The sequence below is a fragment of the Hyperolius riggenbachi genome, chromosome 6 (genome assembly GCF_040937935.1).
Source record: "Hyperolius riggenbachi isolate aHypRig1 chromosome 6, aHypRig1.pri, whole genome shotgun sequence".
NCBI classification, from domain to species: Eukaryota; Metazoa; Chordata; class Amphibia; order Anura; family Hyperoliidae; genus Hyperolius; species Hyperolius riggenbachi.
The window spans coordinates 217,208,732-217,230,985 of NC_090651.1; the positions used below are offsets into that span (position 1 = coordinate 217,208,732).

The following is a 22,254-nucleotide window of genomic DNA, read 5'->3' on the forward strand; positions in this document are numbered from 1 at the left end:
GACCTGTTAGTGACACCCTCTCACTGGTGTCACTCACACTCTGTCCTTCCTACTTTCAGCCTAGCTCCTCCCCCGGGAGAGTCTAGGCCAACGGAAGGAACATTCTTCTGTGCAGTACTCAAGGTATTGCTGTTGCACTTAACACTCACTGGTTATCTCAGGTGTCCAGAGGTTAGTAGATATATCTGATTATTGGTGATACTGCAGATCATCAATAATCGGGTATATTCTGTATTCTCGGTGATACTGCAGTTCACCGGTAATCAGACCCTCTCTGTGTTACACCGATCGTTACAATCTACCTTCAGGTGTCACTCACTCTCTGGGCCTTCTTATCTCCAGCCTGACTCCACCCCTTGGAGAGTCTCAGGCTGCTGGAAGGTTCCTGTGCCCTCAAGAGCAGTATTCCTTTACTGCCTATGATCACCTGCTCAGCAGGTGCATTACTCAAAGTACTACTGTTACACCAAACACTCACATACCTATAAGTGTCCAGAGGTTAGCAATACATCTGTATTATCGGTGATTCTGCAGATCATCAATAATCAAGTATATATCTGCATTCTTGGTGATACTGCAGATCACCAATAATCAGATTCTCTCTGCGTGCTGACACCAATCGTTACAGTTTACTTTGCACATTTGGTCATTAGGTGACTGGGATTCATATTCAGGAAAGTGGCCAGAGCCTGCAACAGCAAATCAAAATTCACCTATTGATTTTCAAGGGGAATATTTACATTTTTGCCATTCTTACACAGTTAATGGCAGAGCCCTTAAAACGGGTACATTCGGTCTTTGGATGACTGCAATTTAAATTCAAAATAGGGCCAACAGCTAATCAGATTTGTTTTATTTCAATGGGAACATTTATATTATTAATGCCAAAGACCCCAAAAGCTCATAGACTTGGTCATAGAGTGACTGTCAAGGTTCCAAAAAGTGAGCTGATCCGAAAAAATCACTAGAAAACTGTAAACTGGAGCCATTGTTACACTTTTGATGGCAGGATTCTTAAACTTCCCACAGTTGATCACTGGGTGACAGGGATTAATATTCAGGAGTGGGTGGAGCCTACAACAGCCAATCAATTTTCACCTATTGGTTTTGAACGGGAATATTTCAATGGCTGCCATTTTTACACTGTTAATGACAGAGGCTTCAAACCTCCTACAGTGAGTCATTGGGTGACTGGGGTCCAAATTCACTAAAGGGGGCGGAGGCGTAAACAGCTAGTAAGATGTGTTTGATTGATTACAGCCATTCTGTTATTGGCAGGGTTCTCAAATTTGGTGCAGTTGATCACTGGGTAACTGATTCAAATTTAGGTAAGTGGGTGGAGGCTACAATAGGCAATCAAAATGTACCCATTGGTTTTCAAGGGGACTATTTCAATTGCTGCCATTCTTACACTGTTAATGGCAGAGGCCTCAAACCTGGTACAGTCATTCATTGAGTTCAAATTCACTATGGGGTGGAGCCAAAATAGCCAATCAGATTTTTTTGCTTTATAAACCACTTCAATTCTCACATTATCGATGTCAGGAATCCCAAAGCTCACATACTTGGTCATTAAGTGACTGTGCCAAGGCAGGTGGAGCCAAGTAAAAATATTCACAGGGAAAATGTAAACTGCAGCCATTCTTACACTGTTAATGGCAGGGTTCTCAAAAATGTAAACTGCAGCCATTCTAAGGCCTCTTGCACACTGCATGCATTTCAGATTCCGATTCCGCTTTTTAATCTGTTTTTACATCCGATTCCGATTCAGATTTTTAATCTTAACTGCATGCTGCGTTTTTTGATCCGTTTTTCTGTTGAATGTATTCAAGGAAAATCGGAAACGGAATCGGAATCGGAAAACGGATTTGCAGTGTGCAGGGAGCCTTACACTGTTAATCGCAGGGTTCTCAAACTTACCACAGTTGGTCACTGAGATTAATATTCAGAAAAGTTGGTGGAGCCTACGACAGGAAATCAAAAGTAAACTATTAATTTTCAAGGTAAATATTTAAATTGCTGCCATTATTAAAATGTTAATGGCAGAGGCTTCAAACCTTGTACATTTGGTCATTGAGTGACTGAGGTTCATATTCAGAAAAGGGGTCAGAGCCACAAACAGCCAATCAGATGTGCTTCATTTCAATGCAAAATTTTAAATTATTTGTCAAGGACCCCAAAGCTCACAAACTTGGTCATTGCGTGACTGTGTTTCAAGGTTTGAAAAAGTGGCTGGAGCCAACAACAACCAAAGACGTACCCGGACAAAGCAGGGTCTTCAGCTAGTTAATAATAATACCGTATATACTCGCAAGCAAGCCGACCCGCATGTAAGCCGACCCCCCAACTTTTACCTGAAAAACCAGGATAAAATGATCGACCCCCATATAAGCCGGGGGTGGAAAATGCTGGCCGCGTGATCCCCCCCCCAGTGTGTCCCAGTATAGCTAGTATAGTGCCCAGTATAGCTAGTATAGTGCCCAGTATAGCTAGTAAAGTGCCCAATATGGGTAGGTAGTCCCCCAGTATAGCTAGTAAAGTGCCCAGTATAGCTAGTATAGTGTCCCAGTATAGCTAGTATAGTGCCCAGTATGGGTAGGTAGCGACCCAGTATAGCTAGTATAGTGCCCAGTATAGCTAGTAAAGTGCCCAGTATAGCTAGTAAAGTGCCCAATATAGCTAGTAAAGTGCCCCAGTTTAGCTAGTATAGTGTCCAGTATGGCTAGTATAGTGTCCAGTATGGCTAGAATAGTGCCCAGTATAGCTAGCATAGTGCCCCAGTATAGCTAACATAGTGCCCCAGTATAGCTAGCATAGTGCCCCAGTATAGCTAGCATTGTGCCCAGTATGGCTAGTATAGTCCCAGTATGGGTGGGTGGGTAGGTAGGTAGTGCCCCTTCCTGCTTCCCTTGCGGCCGCCGCTGCTATTACCTTAAGCGGCGCCGCTTCCTCTATCCTCGTCCTGCTCCGGTAACTAATTCACAGCAGCGCGCCCCTTGGCGGCTGCTGTGATAACGGAGGAAACCATAGAGAGAGCGGCTTCCTTGTATCGCCGTTACTATGGGAACCGCTCTCTATGGTTTCCTCCGTCATCACAGCAGCCGCCGAGGGGCTGCTGTGAATTCATTACCATAGCAGGACGGGGATAGAGGAAGCGGTGCCGCCTAAGGTAATAGCAGCGGCGGCCGCAGGGGGAGCGGGGAGGGGCACTACCTACTCACCCACCTACCCATACTGGCACATGACTCGCAAGCAAGCCGACCCCCCAACTTTTGGGCCACTTTTGGGGGGGTGAAAAATTTGGCTTGCTTGCGAGTATATACGGTAATAATAATTTACCAACAGGTTCAAATATCAATGTTCCACTCTTATATGCTCTTTTTTTTCCCCTCCCTGACACTTTTTTGCAGTTTTTTGCTTTATGTGGCTTGTGTTGCGGGGGGGTGTCTGTGTCCGCCTAAGTGGAGACCAGGGACTGGGCTGCATCTTTAGATCAGATCACAGCCATGCTAGTTCAGCAGTTTGTTTTTACCTTTGGCAAGGCGGAGGTGTGATTTCTTATTTTAATACACCAATAACAACTGCAGGGTGGAGCCAAGTGGCGTTTCTGCAGTTCCCCATCAGGTCTGATCTTGTCATATGACACATTCTGTGGTCTGATTGGCTGATGCCTCTCTCTCTTTCTCTGCGCATTGTTTGCTGTAATGATTAGTGATGATCTTAATCTTATAATTACAATTACTGTAAGTGAAATTTTGCGTAAATTTTCCCATTTGCTGCCATATGTAATTGCAATTTGGACATTCAACTAATTTTGTGTAATCCATTTTTAATTTTGCATAATTTTTGCATAATCTGTGCCGATTTAAGCAAATAATATCTAAGCCCGCATACATGCTGCTATCGTCTGCAATTTTTCAAAGAGACCTTTTTTTGAGAAAATCAATGTTAGTTTTGTCCTGCTCCCACTATTCCCCTTACCTTACATAGCAATGCTGGTGATAACATGTATGGCGGCTTTGCTATTAACCTCTGAAGTCGGTACAAAATTACACAAAATTGCGAAATTACAGTTCCTGAATACCCTTGCAAACAAAATGAATTATAATTTTACCTGAAACTTTGCATTACCATGTTGTGCAGAGATGTTGTGAAGCAGATGCTTGGATGTGAGATGTGTGGAGTAGAGCTGTTGTGCATCAGATGTTTGGATGTAAGATGTGTGGAGTACAGCTGTTGAGAAGCAGATGCTCTAATGTGAGATGTGTGGAGTAGAGCTGTTGTGCAGCAGATGCTTGGATGTGAGATGTGTGGAGTACAGCTGTTGTGCAGCAGATGCTCTGATGTGAGATGTGTGGAGTAGAGCTGTTGTGCAGCAGATGCTCTGATGTGAGATGTGTGGAGTAGTTGTTGTGCAGCAGAGGATTGGATTTGAGATGTGTGGAGTAGTGCTGCTGTGCAGAAGATGCTCTGATGTGAGATGTGTGGAGTAGAGCTGTGGTGCAGCAGATGCTCAGATGTGAGATGTGTGAAGCAGAGCTGTTATGCAGCAGACACTGAGATGTGTGGAGTACAGCTGTTGTGCAGCAGATGCTTGGATGTGAGATGTGTGGAGTAGAGCTGTTGTGCAGCAGATGCTTGGATGTGAATAGTGTGGAGCAGAGCTATTGTGCTGCAGCAGCAGATGCTTGGATGTGAGATGTGTGGAGTAGTCCTGCTGTGCAGCAGATGCTCTGATGTGAGATGTGTGGAGTAGAGCTGTTGTGCAGCAGATGCTCTGATGTGAGATGTGTGGAGTAGAGCTGCTGTGCAGCAGATGCTTGGATGTGAGATGTGTGGAGTAGAGCTGTTGGGCAGCAGATGCTCTGATGTGAGATGTGTGGAGTAGAGCTGCTGTGCAGCAGATGCTTGGATGTGAGATGTGTGGAGTAGAGCTGCTGTGCAGCAGATGCTTGGATGTGAATTGTGTGTAACACAGCTATTGTGCTGCAGCAGCAGATGTTTGGATGTAAGATGTGTGGACTAGAGCTGTTGTGCAGCAGATGCTCAGATGTGAGATGTGTGGAGTAGAGCTGTTGTGCAGCAGATGTTTGGATGTGAGATGTGTGGAGTTGAGCTGCTGTGCAGCAGATGCTTGGATGTGAAATGTGTGAAGCAGAGCTGTTTTGCAGCAAATGCTCAGATGTGAGATGTGTACTGCTATTGTGCAGCAGATGTTAGGACGTGAATTGTGTGGAGCAGAGCTGTTGTGCTGCAGCAGCAGATGCTCTGAAGTGAGGTGTGTGGAGTACAGCTGTTGTGCAGCAAATACTTGGATGTGAGATGTGTGGAGTAGAGCTGTTGTGCAGCAGATGCCCAGGTGAGGTGTGTGGAGTAGTCCTTGCAGTACTGTATTCCATTAGGTCTGCTTTTAGATATGTTTTTTTGATTGGTTCATTTGAATTTCACTGTGAAGCATTAATTGGTTAGTGCTGTATTACCCTTGGTATACAGGAGGAAGTTTTGAAGTTCTGGTCATTGTGCACCTTACTCTGGCATGTCTTTGTCCGAAACAGCTCCTGGCCAGTGTCTGCCGCCACCAGGTGACATTGAACTATCTAATTTTAATATCTGCAACATGAATGCTGCTGTTGCATTTTAAACTTGTTTGTTTGTATCTGGCCAGATGATGTTCTATGTAGGGTCTATGGACTTATTTATTATGGACTGAAGCTTCATACGCCCGGCTTTTTACATCTGTGGTCACCACAACATTTTCAATTTTCCAAATAAAACAACATGTTTCATCGGATTTGTTTATAGTGTGCTGGGCAATGTAATACAATACATGAAGGGTCTGCTTGTGCTCTGGCGGATGGGACCGCTGCACCGGTTTCGTTTGCCGATTATGCGACCAGTCTCTGGACTGTCTCGCAAAAGAAAGTGATGATGCTTTGCACATTGAGGCCTGGGACCCGCTATGGGAGATTTGCGGCAGTTTTACAGCGATTCTCAAAGCAATTGCGATTTGTCTACTGTAGCCACTGATGCAATTGCTCCTGGATCGCTCCCAAAATGCTGCAGAGTTTTGCGATCGCTCTGTGATTGCATCACTGCTAGTGGGACCAAGTGGAATTCACTGGAGTAGCGCTTTAAAAAATGCTCCTTGTGGGTCCCAGGCCTCACTGACCGTTCCTGTATGAGCTTTAGGCTTCTTTTGACAGGCGGTGAATTCATGAAATTCTGGTCAGAAAGCACCGCTCTGTTTAAATAACAAGCTGCTGCTACATGAAGGACCCATATGGACAAATTAAACAATCCTGACAGGTATAGTAGAGTTATCATTACTTCAACATGTTTAATATAGCAGTATATTTATAAATCCTAATAAAGGGAACCTAAAGCGATTAAAAAAAACAAAGTTTAACTCACCTGGGGCTTCTACCGTCCCCCTGTAGCTGCCCTGTGCCCACACCGGGACAAACCGATCCTCAATCACGCGCACGTCCTCGATAACATTCCCGTCTCCTGGAGCTTACTGCGTATTTGCAGTAGAAGGACACGTAAGGCCCTGATCGCGCAGGTGCAGTGGCCATCTACTTGCTCAGTCACTGAAAACGAAACAGAGTTGCTGCAGGGTACTGAAGGAATGTCCCGATACAGGCACAGGGCGGGTGAAGGGCGCCGGTAGAAGCTCCAGGTAAGTTAATCTGTTGGGATTTTTTTAATCCCTTTAGGTCCTTGTGTAAATATTTACAGTGTATTTATTTATTTATTTATCCATTAGTTTTTACTTCCAAAGTGTTTTGCTCAGGATTATTTCTTCTTAATACAAAATCATTGTTCTGCCTTAACCAAGGGTAAAAAAAGAAAGCTTTACGACTTGCTTACACTATACAAATACTGTATTTTCTCCTTAGCAAAAATATTGAATTAAAAATGTTGGGCTTTCTCTGAAACTGCTTAATAAACTGGTGAATATGCTGCAAATACTGTATCTGTGTTATGAAGCATCGTGGTGTAAATGAGCAGTATTAAGTTATTATATAACTTGATTGTATACTTGACCAGCTTTTTGGATACTATTTGCCTTTAACCTCCTGTGTGTGATCCTGGCTTGTCGTGTCGGACTGCTTTTGCTTGATGGATTGGTACCGCGCTTCCCTCTCAGGTTTCCTGTTGCCTGTCTAGACTGCCTCACTACCTCTCTTGCCCGTACCTAGCCTAGTGGAATTGTGGTGCTAATTCTGCCTTCACTTCTTTAGTTTCCTATCCCTTGCCTACATGGGCAAATCTAAGTGCTGGGACAATCCATAAAGTCTCCCAAGGTTGGGTTTGGGTCATGCCACATAGTGTGAAGACTGCAGTGAAGATTAGGGCATAGGGATGGTTAAGAAGGCAGGAGATCTGCCAAGCCATTTACATATATCAGACTGATATGCAGAGCCGGGACAAGGTCCTCCAGCACCCAAGGCTGAGACACCAAAGTGCGCCCCTCCATCCCTCCACCCCAGCCGTCACACACTGATTGCTATTAGACTAAGAGGCACCCCAGGGCCCCCAACACCTTAATCTCTAGTTATATGGCTTGTAGTCACTTCCATGTATCTCCTTTTCTTATTCCTTTCTGCTTCAAACACAATTAGGAATGACAGCTGAATGAATTGTGCGCCCCCTCCTACACTGCGCCCTGAGGCTGGAGCCTCTCCAGCCTATGCCTCGGCCCGGCCCTGCTGATATGGCAGTTGGTTGCAGATCCTAAGACCCATTTGATTTTGTTTTTCCTGCAGTTTGGCAGTTGACAGGTTGGCAGAATTTCTGAAAGACTACAATAGTGTTTCATAGTTTGAAAAACACATGGAAACTTAAAAATAATTGATCTAGAATGATCATTTCCAGCTGCTAATGAAATAAGATGGCTCTTCTTGCATCTTGCACTCTTATTTGTGTTGATAGTATCAATGATTTGACGCAGTGCCACCATATTAAGGGAAGAAGATAGGATTACAAAAACCCTTCCTATCAGACTTTTTGAAAATGATCACCAATGACTGCAGGAATATGACTGCATTTTTCATTGAAAACCTCTGGATTCAGATGGTGATATTTCAGCAGACAGTGTTTAAAGAGAATCTGTATTTAAAAAATGTTGCATAAAGAAACATACCTATGTGTTCGTGGACATCTCCTATTACCCTCTGTCATAATTTTGCTGCATCAAGCATCATTTAAAGAGACTCCGTAACAAAAATTGCATCCTGTTTTTTATCATCCTACAAGTTCCAAAAGCTATTCTAATGTGTTCTGGCTTACTGCAGCACTTTCTACTAACACAGTCTCTGTAATAAATCAATGTATCTTTCCCCTGTCAGACTTGTCAGCCTGTGTCTGGAAGGCTGCCAAGTTCTTCAGTGTTGTGGTTCTGCTATGAACTCCCCCTTCCAGGCCCCTCTATGCACATTGCCTGTGTATTATTTAGAGGCAGCTTCTCTCTTATCTCTTATCTTTTACTAGCTGGATAAATCGTCCTCTGAGCTGGCTGGGCTTTCACATACTGAGGAATTACAGACAAGGGCAAAGCTGTTTACAGGAAGAAACGAGCAGCCTGAAACTTCAGTGCATGAGAAATGCAGGGGGAAAGAAACACACAATGATCTCTTGAGATTCAAAAGGAAGGGTGTATACAGCCTGCTTGTGTATGGATGTATTTTCTATGTGTGGACATACTGTACATCAACCTACTTCCTGTTTTGGTGGCCATTATGTTTGTTTTTAAACTGTTTTTAACCACTTTTAATGCGGCGGGGAGCGGCGAAATTGTGACAGAGGGTAATAGTAGATGTCTCCTAACGCACTGGTATGTTTACTTTTGTGCGATTTTAACAATACAGATTCTCTTTAAAAACAGTTTTATAAACTTTGCTTATAAACAAAAAAAATGGCCACCAAAACCGGAAGTACGTCAGCAGAGCTTCTTTTCCCCTGAAGCTCTAATCCACTGAAGTGTGACAGGCTGTTTTTTCTTCTGGGCCTGCAGACTCGAGCAATCTACCTGTTACTGGGATTGCTCAGCATGTGACAGTCCAGGACGCTCATTTCAGAACTTCACAGAGGACAATTTATCCTGGTTACAGCTTGTTTTTACAAGCTGTAAAAAGCCGGCTTGAGTCTGCAGGCTCAGAAGAAACAACGAGCCTGTCACTCTATACCAGGCATGGGCAAACTTGGCCCTCCAGCTGTTAAGGAACTACAAGTCCCACAATGCATTGCAGGAGTCTGACAGCCACAGTCATGACTCATAAAGGCAAAGGAATTGTGGGACTTGTAGTTCTGTAACAGCTGGAGGGCCGAGTTTGCCCATGCCTGCTCTATACGCAGCTCTCTCCCTGGTCAGCCTCAGAGGAAGCTCTCACTGATATCAGAGAGCAGAGACGATGCCTATTCTAAATAACACACACGGGAGTGTGCATAGAGGGCTCCTGGAGGGAGGGAAGGGGCGTGCATAACAGATCAACAACACTGAAGAGTTGGCAGCCTTCCAGACACAGGGCGACAAATCCGACAGGGGAAAGATAAGTTGATTTCATTTGTTACAGAGACGGTGATAGTAGAAAGTGCTGCAGAAGCCAGAGCACATTAGAATAGGTTTAGGAACTTGCAGGATAGTAGAAAAAAGGATGTAATTTTTGTTACAGAGTCTCTTTTAAGGATGCAGAGAACGATGTGGCACTAAACATATAAACAGCAATGCAAAGTGGGCTACAGTTTTGTGAAGCTAACAGGTTAAAAAAAAATCAATCCCAATGATAATGTTTTGAGCATACATATTTTGTTTGTCATTTGCTGCTCTGAGGCTGCATTTCCACTTGTGCGGTGCGAATTCGCATGAAAATTCGCATGGATGACGATTTATGTGAATTTAACCATGGCAGTGCTGGTGTGCTTTATTCGCATACTCAAACCTCATGCTAATTTCCTATTAAATACATTGTATGCGATCCGCATAGCGGTATGCGATATGCGAATTCTGATGGCTCTGCCATGCAAATTTTTTCTGCACAAAAAAACGCAAAGGAATCCTGACAAGTGGAAACAGTCTCATTCACTTGTATTGCTATGCGAATTTGCTTGCGAAAAACGCATGCGAATTCGCGATAGTGGAAATGGGCCCTGATAGTTTGAGGTGCAGGTGGTAGTCCAAAAGTATTATGTCTGTGGACATTTTTTGTCTGGTTGATATATAAGCTTAATGCTGGGAATACACCATGAGATTTTGTGGCAGATAGATGGTTCCAACATGTCCAATCTGATTCTTGATCGTTTTCCTGATCGATTTCTCATAGAACTGAATGGAAATCGATCGGAAAATCGATCTGACAGTAAATGTGCTGAAAAATCTCATAGTGTATTCCCAACGTTAGCAAACTAAAGCACCTTCAAGGATAATACAATAATCTTTAAGGCATGTTTCTGCTAGGGGCTGATGGGTTAGGGTGTGATTTCCATGTACGTATCCGAAATATACTTGCATTGTCCATGTCAGGGCTATGTTCAGCAATTATAAACACACGCATCATCTGATTTATTTATTTTTTTCCAACACAAAAAAAACACAGATTAGATGGAAACAGTCCAGTGATTTTTTTTTTTTGATTTTTTTTTATGGGCTGTCAGATCTAATGGAATTTTGCATGCATTATTTAGTGTCCAGATTTTGGAATCAGTGGAAATGAGGCCTTAAAGTGGACCTTAAAGAGAGTCTGAAGTGAAATTTTTGGCTATGTTTACCTTTTAATTTGCTTCAGAACTCCCATTAGCCGCAAACCGCCGCATCCCGGCTTAAAAACGAGGGCTGCAGACCCCCCAAATCCCCGGGGGTGAATCTGGCTGGGGCTTACTGAAAAGGCAGAACTCTCTGCTGTTGCTCTGCCTCTTCTGATGTCAATCGCCGCCTCTCCCCGCCCCTCTCACTCTTCATTCACAGAGAGGGGCGGGGAGAGGCGGCGATCCGCACGCCGATTGACGGCAGGAGAGGCAGAGCTACAGCTCATAGCTCAGCCTCTCTGAGCAGCAAAATCCACAACCAAGTTGTTTGTGGATGTTTGCCCGGGTGTTTGGGGGGTCTGCAGCACTTGTTTTTCAGCGGGGATGCGGCGCTTTGGTGCTAATGAGACTTCTGAAGCGAATTAATAGGTAAATATAGCAAAAAAAATTGCTTCAAAGTCTCTTTAAGGGCTCAGTCACACTACAAGAGTTTTCTAAGCACTGGTGACTTTAAAAGCTCTTGCTAATGTTATCCTATGTGAGTGTTTACACTGGAATGGTGTGATTGTGTAAAAATCCCCCATAGCATTGCATTAGCAAGAGCTTTTAAAATCACTAGCGTTTAAAAAACTCTTGTAGTGTGAACGGGCCCTAATTCATGCACAGCAGACAAGGAAAATACATATAGCTGCTGAGAAATTCACCCTGTGTGTGTTTAGAGAGATGAGCCTTTCTAATTACCCCTTATCAACAGGTAATCAGCAAGTGTAAATCATGGCTGTCAGCTGTGCTATGGTGTGTCATTGTTCTGTGTTATTATGTAAACACTGAATGTTCACCCTTTAGGTGCGTACACACGCACTACAAAAGGAAACGACGGGTCTGCCGGACCCTCCTACGTCTTTAGCCGACAGTATGTGCGTGTGTGCGCTCTGTCGGCGGACTGATAAGGCTGTTTCAGGTTTTAGGGTCTGAAAGGGTGCAAAAAAATTGCACCGCTTTTCGACCCTAAAATCCAGAAAGAATCATACCGCCAAGGAGTAGTGGTGAAAGATTATGGATATTATTTGGGTTGTGTTAGACAAAAGTTTAAGGTTAGGACTCCTCTATGGCTGGTCTGGAGCCGGATCATTTCTATAGCTTCACATATATGATTGTGATTAGCACAGCTGTGAAATAATTTATATGGGATGGAGGTGTTTCAAATGAAGTTCACATTTTGACTTATTTCAGGACATATTCCATCTTCAGTGCCTTTCTTATAGACACAAAGCGATCTATAAACTGCTGATGCTGCAGCCATTTCCTTCACATTTGAAGAATTTATATTGTGCTGTAAAAGCAAATCAGAAACGTCTCACGGTTTCCAGAATGATTTAGGGCAATTTGAAGACAGTCTGATTCAGCGTGATGACACCTCGGAGGAAAGATTCCTGGCAAATCCTTTTCTGGTGATAATTAAGCCTTCTCGGAACTTCGGCAGGAATCCGCACCCCAGTAAGCTGCACAGCACCCCAGTGGCAGTTACCGAAGGGTAGATTAAATTAAGATGCGTCCCTTTCATGTTTTACAAAGCATAAATGGGAAATTGTTTATTTGTTTGCATATATTCTCAAATGCATACCAAGGCCAAGATATTTTATGTTAGAACTACTTTAGCTTTGAAGCTGCAAAGCAATGCGTTTCTTTTTTATATCAACCACTTTACTCTATCTAAGGCTGGTTGTAGCATTCATTAGTGTGGTCACTGGACAGGAAGTTGACTGTGCATATGAAAACGTCTCTGCATACTTGATCTTTATTCTAAAGAAAAACTCTGCTAAATGCCATTTACAGCTTACTGTTAAGAATAGATAGACCCAGTGGGGCTGATTGTCTACATTTGCAGAACTTCGGTTATCCAACAAACCTTAAAAAGAAAACCTGAACTGAACATTAAAAGTCAAAATAAGCATACACAAGTCATACTTACCTTCCATGTAGTCTACTCCTCAGTGTCTTTCTCCTCTCCCGCGTCCTATTTGTTCACTGTGATCAAGGGAATTTTCCGTCCTCCATTTTGAAAATGGCCATTACCCATAACCGCTTTCTGGTCAGCACACAGTTAAACTGTAACATTGCCCACTTGAGCCATAGGGAAACATGGACATTACCTGATACATCAGTTTTCCTCTCAGCTATAACTGACAGCAACTGATATTTTACTGACAGCAACTGATCTATTTCAGATCTGACAAAATGTTGTCAGAACTGGAAGGGATCATTGTAAGAAGAAAATGGTGAGCTTCTGAGAGGAACTGATGGCAAGGTAAATATGTAATGTTCATTTGAAGTTACCTCATGTGTTTATTTTAAATATTTTTACTCAGTACAGGTTCTCTTTAAAGGGAACCTAAACTGGAAAGGATACGGATTTTTCCTTTTAAAATAATACCAGTTGCCTGGCTCTTCTGCTGATCCTGTGTCTCTAATACCATTAGCCACAGCCCCACAATAAGCATGCAGATCAGGTGCTCTGACTGAAGTCAGACTGGATTAGCTGCAAGCTTGTTTCAGGTGTGTGATTCAGTCACTGCTGCAGCCAAAGAGATTAGCAGGACTGCCAAGCAACTAGTATTATTTAAAAGGAAACATCCATATCCCTCTCAGTTTAGGTTCCCTTTAATTATCTCCTGTGGGTGATGATAGGATAGGGGAGGAGTTTCGACCGAACGCTGACTGCTTTTTGGTCCAGCCAAGCAGTATCGGATAGAAGGACAGGAAATCAGCTTTGTAAAGTCAACTAGGCTGTCAGGAACTGCGCCCTTGTTCACCTGCTGGTGGAAGCATTTGTCTGACTTCCTTTGTTATTCCACCAACCACCAGCAGATGGCGCTGGTTTTATTGTAATTACAGACCTCACCTGTAAGTGGTGCATGGAGCCAATTTTAAGGTCTCTGTTTCATCAGCAGATGCTACCACCCTTCTGTCAAACGTACGAGATAACTGGGCACCGGGAGACTTGGGCACAGGATACAGCCGGTATATGGCTGATCCTGCTGCTGCACAAGTCCCGGCCACGTTAAATACCGTATTTTTCGGACCATAAGACGCTCCGGACCATAGGACGCACCTAGGTTTGAAGGACAAAAACCAGGTAAAAAAAAGAAAAACTAAACCTGGTGCATCCATGGTGCAGGGGCATCTTGTGGATCCTCTCCCCTCCCCAATTTATATGTCCCCCTTGTACCTCTTGTGTCCCTGTTTCCCCTTTGTACCTTTAGTGTCTCCCTTGTGACCTCCTCTGTCCCCTTGTGTCCTCCTCTGTCCCCGTGTCCTCATCCGTGCCCCTTGTGTCCTCTTAAATTCCACCATGTCTTATTAGGTGGCCCCTGTGTCCTTTAAAGTGTCCCCTGTGTCTGTCAAAGTGCCCCCTGTGTCTGACAAAGTGCCCCCTGTGTCTGTCAAAGTGCCCCCTGTGTCTGTCAAAGTGCCCCCTGTGTCTGTCAAAGTGCCCCCTGTGTCTGTCAAAGTGTCCCCTGTGTCTGTCAAAGTAGTGTCCCCTGTGTCTGTCAAAGTAGTGTCCCCTGTGTCTGTCAAAGTGTCCCCTGTGTCTGTCAAAGTGTCCCCTGTGTCTGTCAAAGTGCCCCCTGTGTCTGTCAAAGTGTCCCCTGTGTCTGTTTCCCCGTCTGTGTAAGTCATCGCTGTGGTTTGCAGGAGGGTTATGAGTCTAAGTGTCCCCGCGGCTAAGTGTCCCTCTATACACGTGCTCCCGCCCCCTCCTCCTCTGCCCCATCCCCCCGACCACGTTAGACTCATAACCCTCCTGCAAACCCCACAGCGATGACTTACACAGACGGGGAATAGGACAGCCGCGGGGAAACAGTATTTTACAGGGGGGTGACAACTGGCACCAGTAAAAATTGCAGCATCCGGACCATAAGACGCAGGCACATTTTCCCCCCATGTTTGGGGGAGAAAAAGTGCGTCTTATGGTCCGAAAAATACGGTACTAGTCCCCCTCTAGGTCCACGTGGATAGTGAGGAATGATGTAATTCATCTTTCAGCTATTGCTGGCAGCCGAATTACAATGTTTTAAATGTAACTTCAGCTCCGTCTTCTGACTGCACCTAAGTTACTCATTGTGCGTCGCTATAGCCGTAATTCCTATTACGGTCTATGGTAGCGCCGTCTGTGCCCAAATCTCCTGCACTGGATTACTTGTGTTCGTCTGTCAATTGTTCAGGCAGTTGCAGGTGGCCATAGGCTTTATCAGGGCTGGCTTTCAGTATGTGCAAAAACTTCAGTACCCTCACCCAGCAGCCGCAGTCTCACTGCTGTTGGAAGCCAGAATTTGGGGACACTAACCGGACAGGTCAAGTCACAACCCCAGGGGACTCGCTTCACTTTTCTACACATCCTCTCTTTCTTTCTCTCTCTCTCTTCCCCAAGATAGACCTGGGGCATCTGATTCAAAGTATCGCTGTAGAAGCGTTTTGAGTGCCATAGACGGCAGCGGATGTCCCCCTGGTCCTTCTCTTGGGTCAATTCTTTACGGGTTCTCTACCTATGCTTTACTCTGTCTGTATTTATGCATTGTACATATGCATTGTATGTATCCGCTGTATATACTGTATGTATGCACTACATGTATCTACTGTGTACTTACTGTATGCTGACTGTTCAATTTCTGTACTGTACCACCACCGACCCTGTAGTGCCAAAAGCAATTCTGGGTACAACTCACGTTGTACTTGGTGAAATATAGGATTCTGATTCTGAGGAGCTGCATGGCCTCTCCTATCTCTTGCCTTGTGACCCTTTCATTTATCTTTTGCCTTTACTCTCTTTTAACTATTCCAACTCTTGCTTGGTTTTGACTACAGTTGTTGTTTGCTGATTTGGTTCCACAATTCTCGTATATATAAATCCTGTATGTTGCTGTATATATTTGCCTAGTTATACTGATAAGTTTTGTTGTTTTGGGGTTTCTGAGTGTGGCATTTTGGGTTATTGCTGTATGACTGTATTGCTATTGTTACTTTTGTTTTACTGTAATAGCTGTGCACACAAACCAAATCATTTCTAACATAGACATTGAAATGAATAATGCAAAAAGGGTTAATGTGTAATGCACACATTATGATTTATTCCACTCGGGGTATCAAGTGGCCCAAAAGTACTTTTCCAGTGAGAACTATAAGTTTCCCCTGGTAGTTGGCATAGAGCAGATCCTGTGTCCAACATCAGGATAACAGAGTAGCTCTTGTTAGCACTGTACTGTTGATTCAGTTTGACTAGCAATTGTCACAGAATTTGCCAGAGTAAACCCATGTTTTAAGGCGGGCGGGGGGGGGGGGGGGGTAGTCAACGACACCGTGCAGAGGTACCCCGATATTCGTAGGTGTCCTATCTCTGGCCCTGCAAAATGCAAAGTGCAGACATGCAAACATTCATTGCATAAAACCTATCTATAGGAGCACATATCCTGACTTCCTCTCCTGAAAGAGAGTGCATTAAACTTATCCCATAAGGTGGGTAACAAAATATATCCATGTGCACCATGCACACCATGCACACACCAGCATTAGCTGTGTGCATATTGACAATGGTTACAGCCAGAGGAAGGAGGCAGTGCACTGGATCAAACCCCGGTCACAAGGATAAGTTACAAGAAAAAAAACACCTAAATCCTAGCACATCACCTGAAGTTAGGACATTTAAATACGTTATTAGGGAGGTGTTTAAGGGGGTATGACCAGAAAAATGGCAAAGGCAGTTAACCCTTCGCATACTCACTTGCAAATATTCATACAAAATTCATACAAATGCATTCACAGAAACTATTCATTCAGGAACCACTGCTATCACTACAGCTAAGTTAACCATTTCAGCCCCCATTCATTCACTAATAACTTTATCACTTCTTAACACAATTTATTGATCTATATCTTGGTTTTTTCCGCCACTAATTATGCTTTCTTTGGGTGGTACATTTTGCTAAGAATAATTTTTTTATAAATGCTATTTAACAGGATTAAAGGGAACCAGAGGCCCCAGGAAAAAGATTCTATACATACCTGGGGGTTCCTCCGGCCCCATACGCACGGATCGCTCCCACGCCGCCGTCCTTTGCTGCCTGGATCCACCGGTACCGGGTCCCGTCATGGCCGCCAGTCGGCCAGCAGACACGGCCAATTGTCCGCATCACACGGGGCTCCCTCCATATACGTAAGCGTGAGGCTGCTTACTGCGCAGCCGCATGCGTACGGTGATGGAGTAAGCGCCTGTGATGCGGACAATTGGCCGCGTCTGCCGGAAGTGACGGGACCCGGTACCGCCGATCCAAGAAGCGGAGGATGGCGGCGTGGGATCGATCCAGGCTTATGGGGCTGGAAGAAGCCCCAGGTATGTATAAAAGCTTTTTCTTTTCTTTATTTTTAGGTTCCTCTCTGGTTCCCTTTAATAAGAATTTTTTTTTAAAAAATTCATTATTTATCAGTTTTTGGCCATTATAGCTTTAAAATAATCCACGCTACCATAATTAAAACCTATGTATTTTATTTGCCCGTTTGTCTCGGTTATGACACCATTTAAATTTTGTCCCTATCACAATCTTTGGTGCCAATATTTTATTTGGAAATAAAGGTGCATTTTTTCCGTTTTGCGTCCATCACTATTTACAAGCTTATAATTTAAAAAAAAATTCGTAGTATACCCCCTTCCAATGCATATTTAAAAAGTTCAGACCATTAGGTAACTATTTGTTTTTTTTAATTGTATTTTTTTTTCCATTAAAACTTTTATTTGGGTAATATTTTGGTGTGGGAAATAAACAGTTAATTTTTAATGTAATCAGGCGTGCAGAGATGCCCCGGTATTCGTAGGTGTCCTAATTCTGGCATTGTAACATACATAGTGCAAACATTCATTGCATCAAACCTAGCTAAAGATTAGAAGCACATATCCTGACGTCCTCTCCTGGGACAGATAGTGCATTAGTCTGATCCCACAACGGAGCTAACAAAATAGTTTAACTTCTACTGACCCCCGCAGTCGTCCTGGGTCCGCGCCTTCTCGCTCCTGTTCAGGTCGCTGGGAGTGTACTGCGCCTGCGCCGGATGCTGCCAGTGATGTGAGCAGGAGTGAGGATGCATGGCCAGGGCCACACAGAGGCAGTGGCCCGCAACAGAGGATCATTTTCTCACGGTTCTGGCTCAGGACATCTGCAGGGGGCTGGCAGAACCCCCAGGTACATTTTTAGCCTTACATTACTCCTTGAAATAAGTTACGAGGGAGGTGCTACCGGGGGTGTGGCAAACAAAATGGCAAAGACGGTTAACCCTTCACACACTCACATGCAAATGTTAAAACAAATGCATTCACGGAAATCACTTATTCAGGAATTTTTGCTATCCCTGCAGTTAAGTTAAAAGATGGGGTCTTGATACAAAAAAATACATTCTCTTGCGTAGTCACCTACGAATACTGAGGTACCCTTGCGCGTTGTAGGTGACTACGCAAGTGAATGTATTCTTTTGTACCAAAACCCTGGCTAAGGGTTAACTATCTTTGCCATTTTGCTGGCCACACCCCCTTTAGCACCTCCCTAATAATAACTTATTTAAATGTATTAACTTGAGGCATATGTCTGGATTTATGTGGTTTTTCTGAATACAAAAGCCCCATTGAGATACAATTATCACTTATTATATTAAACGACGGGTCCGTCAGACCCTCCCGCTGGGCGGACTTTCAGCCAACAGTAGTGCGGATCGTTCAGCGGATCGTTCAGGAAGAGCCTTATCAGTCCGCTGACAGTGCGTACACGTACTACTGTCGGCTGAAAATCCGCCCAGTGGAAGGGTCTGATGGACCCGTCGTTGGCTTCCGTAGTGCGTGTGTACGCACCTTTAGTGAACTAAGCAGATCTTCTATTGGAGACTATAAAAAAGTTTATGTTCAGATCGAGATTTCTCTTTATGTTCTGATAAGACCTGCAAACACTGCCTGGATCCTTGGAAATCTTTTCAGTAAGAGCAGCAGTCCAGGTAGAGCATTTTGCATCACAAGTCACATGACAGCATGACAAATAGCTGCATGATGCCTGTGTCTCAGAACGATCGCCTTCCACTTCGCACACAAATCATAATGCAGAAATCACCAATTAATGTTGATGATTTGGCGTTGGTTTCTCCCCGCTGGCGGCTGAGTAAACAGCTCTGGGATTTATAACCGGAGATATTGTGTGAATGAATCACACTTGTACTTGCAGCATTGTATTCTCGCTAATGAAAAGAGTGTATTGCTGTGAATTTCTGCCTGGTAGAATCAGCTGCAGACAAGAAACAACGTCCCTAAAACATGAATAAAATCTGTGTTTGCTATAATTTACAGCCTATTGGATGACTAAACTGCCATGCTTATTATAGTATTGCTGTGATTTCAGTTTATTCCACATTGGCTATGAGTGCTGTCATATCACCAACAATTCTGTACATAAATGTTCTCAGTGCTTTTAAAGAATATGCCTTTTAATAAAATGGTGTCAATTACGAGGCATCCCCTGGTGTGGTCCTGAAGTACTCATGGCATATAATTATGCATTTGGAGGATTTAAAAAAAAAAAAAAAAAACTAAAATTGTATATAATTTATTATTTGATAAAATGGGCTCCGTTTCGAAAACAGTTAAAAAAAAAAAAAGAGAAAAGACATAAACGTTGCCACGGCAACATGAGAAATTGCCATAGTAGCCAGTAGATGTCCAATTGCATGAATTCGAAAACAAGAATTGAGATAAGTTTCAAGGGTAAACTTCTTAGGGCTTATTCACAATGGGATGTTGCGGAGCTGCGTTATAAACTGCACTGCAATGCTAATCCTATGGAATGTTCACATTGTTATGGTAATGCACTGATGCAGGCCTGGGTGGGAACGCAGTCGGGCAGACTGTACTTATTTCCCATTCAAGAGGGGGTGCGCCACATAACGTGAAGATTGCAGAGGTGGATGTGGGCATAGGAACTGATATATGGTGGTGGATCTACTGCTCCTTACAACTGTACTACCAGAACCAATGGTAGCACAAATTTAGCCTGAGTACACAGCCATTTACTCAACTATACTTCCAAAATCTCTGGTTTAAAGAGTAACTGTCGGGCATAAAATAAAAAATCAATTCTTTATTTTTATCTGGTAAACAAGTAATAAAGATGCTAACTAGGCAATCCAAAAGTTAAAATCTCTATTAGTTTTCTTCTACATAAAACCTCTTTCCCCAGTTTCTGTGGCTCTTATTTGGTACATCTGCCGCACAAAGGAAGTGGCAGGGCATGCTGGGTTGTCTTTTTTTTTTTTTTTTTTGCTTCCTTACTATACCTTCGGACTTAACTAATGCAGCCTGATTGACTGATGCCTCTTTCCCTCCTGTTTTCCACTCCCACACCTCTGTTCCTCTCTGATTGGCCAATATTTCTCATGCTTCCCAAGCTACAGTCACACAATGACAATGCACTTTCTATTGTAGAGCTGGGTGGGAGTGTCCGAAGACTGTCTGTGTTTGCATTGGCTGCCCTCCTCCCAGAGTAAGGGAGGAAATTACATCAGTATTGGCTTCAGTCAGAGGGCATTAAGATGCCAAATGCCTGAAACAGAATTCTCTTTATTTACTATATAAAAGTCACTGAAATCAAAACGTGGACAGTGCAATACATATGTTATGTAAGTAGAGCAAGTATTTATCTACTTATATATGTGTTTTTTGAGATAGTATAGCTAACAGCTCCTTTTTAATAGCACAGATACAGTCAAATATATAGGTTAATTTGTTCAACTGCCAGTCACAGTCTGTGAAGCTGAAAATTGTCTTTATTTGTTTATTTATTTTATTATTTATTTTGAACGTCACATCCACAGCAGCAGCTGCTAGGGACGCACTTGTCACGTCCCTGCAGTTTGGGGGGTTTGCAGGCGATCATGCGGGCAGATGCCTACGATCGCGCTGCTGTTCCCATTCATAATCTCTCAGCAGCCACTGTGATCGTAGGTTCCCAATGGAAACCTGCTTCACTTCCTTAGTTACAATGTGACAACACATTGTATCCTATGTAGTGTACAAAGTACGCTAATAGGAATTTTGCTCAGTGGGGACTTCTTGTGGCCAAATAGTAAAATACACCTGTGATGATCCGCTCAGCTGGCTGCACAGGCAGACAGCTGTTTGTCCATTCCTCTAGTCTGTGGGCTGCAGGTCTCTGGAACAGAGACCTGTCTTTCCATTGCAAGTTTCTGGTCTGTTCTCTTGCTGGGGAATTTGCATGCATTCGTTATGCAAATCCCCTACCTGCCTTTTTTGATGACTGGCACTATAAGAGCTTTATGTTTCCCAGAAGGCTTTGCTGGTCATTTCCTTTCCATGGTCTGTTCCTGATGGACACTGCTGGAGTGTCAGCCATTGCTATCTAGTATAGTTAACTCCTGGGGGTTGCTTTAGGCTCCCCTTCTAGCCCAGTCAGGTTGTATTATCTGTATTGCCTGTTCTGTCTTGTCTTGCCTGTTGCCATTGTCCAGTCCCAAAGGTGGTCGACAGGAAATGGTTCTGATCTCTGTTCTTGGAGGATAGCTGGTGCAGCGGTTGCAACCAGCTATCTCTTTTGTTCTGTCTCCTGGGATCGCGCTAGCTACTTTTCGCTAGCGCTGGGGATCCTTCTGTTCTGCTACTCTGTACCTGGATCGCGCTAGCCACTTTTCGCTAGTGCTGTGGATCCTATCTCTCGCTTGTCCCTGTTTTCGTGTGTCTGTCTTGTCTGCTACGCTTGCTGGAGGCTCGGTGAGGTAACCGTTAAGCAAGCGCTCGCGTCCTCTGTTTCATGTTTGTCTGTCGATGGTTAGTTAGGCGTGCTTGTCTCTATTGTGCTTATCACGTGGAGACCGCGCATAACCGCGTGCACTGTTGCGAATGAGTGCGGTGTTCGCGGTTAGCTAGCGTTTGTTATTTTCCATATCTCCTTATTGTATTATTTGCTGTGCCTTTGCTACCCTCGTATTCTATTCTGATCTGCCTTGTGTCACGTCTGGCGATCGCACCTCTCGCGATCGCGTTCCTATTTCATATCTGCTGTTGTGTGTGCGCGGTCGCGGGGTGGCGACTGGATTGGCGCACACACATACAACCTGTCCCTTTGCTCAATCTCATTCGCAATCGCCTCTCTTGCGATTGCGTTCTGCGCTTCGTACATTTCCTGTCTGGCACTTGTGGAGGTACAGAGGATTGGTTCCTCTGCATTCCCCAGCGCCATCTGCCGACAGGAATTTCCCTCTACAGGTGCGTAGCACCTTTTGCTGGGTGCCTGCAAACATACGCTTGTGGAGGATTTCCGCCGTGTCAGCGCACGTGTTGTGCGCTGATCACGGAGAAAGTTCCACAATCGTTACAACACCCTACTGACTTTAGGGTAGAAAAAATATTAAGAGGGCATATACTTATTAAATAATGGGCTAAAAATTAGTGATGTATGTAAAACTGAAAAA

At 43.9% G+C, this 22,254-nt stretch overlaps 1 protein-coding gene and 1 long non-coding RNA gene across 10 annotated transcripts in view; one reads left to right on the forward strand and one right to left on the reverse strand.

Moving 5' to 3' along the window:
• Positions 1-1,966, reverse strand: part of LOC137521314 (uncharacterized) — a 64,114-nt gene extending 62,148 nt beyond the window's left edge. For both annotated transcript variants that reach the window (XR_011022093.1, XR_011022092.1), the window contains exon 1: positions 1,921-1,966. This is a non-coding gene — a long non-coding RNA (uncharacterized lncRNA). The remainder of the gene's footprint in view (positions 1-1,920) is intronic.
• The window catches only part of NTM (neurotrimin), a 1,373,850-nt gene that overhangs the window by 1,074,106 nt on the left and 277,490 nt on the right, over positions 1-22,254 (forward strand). The window lies entirely within an intron of this gene.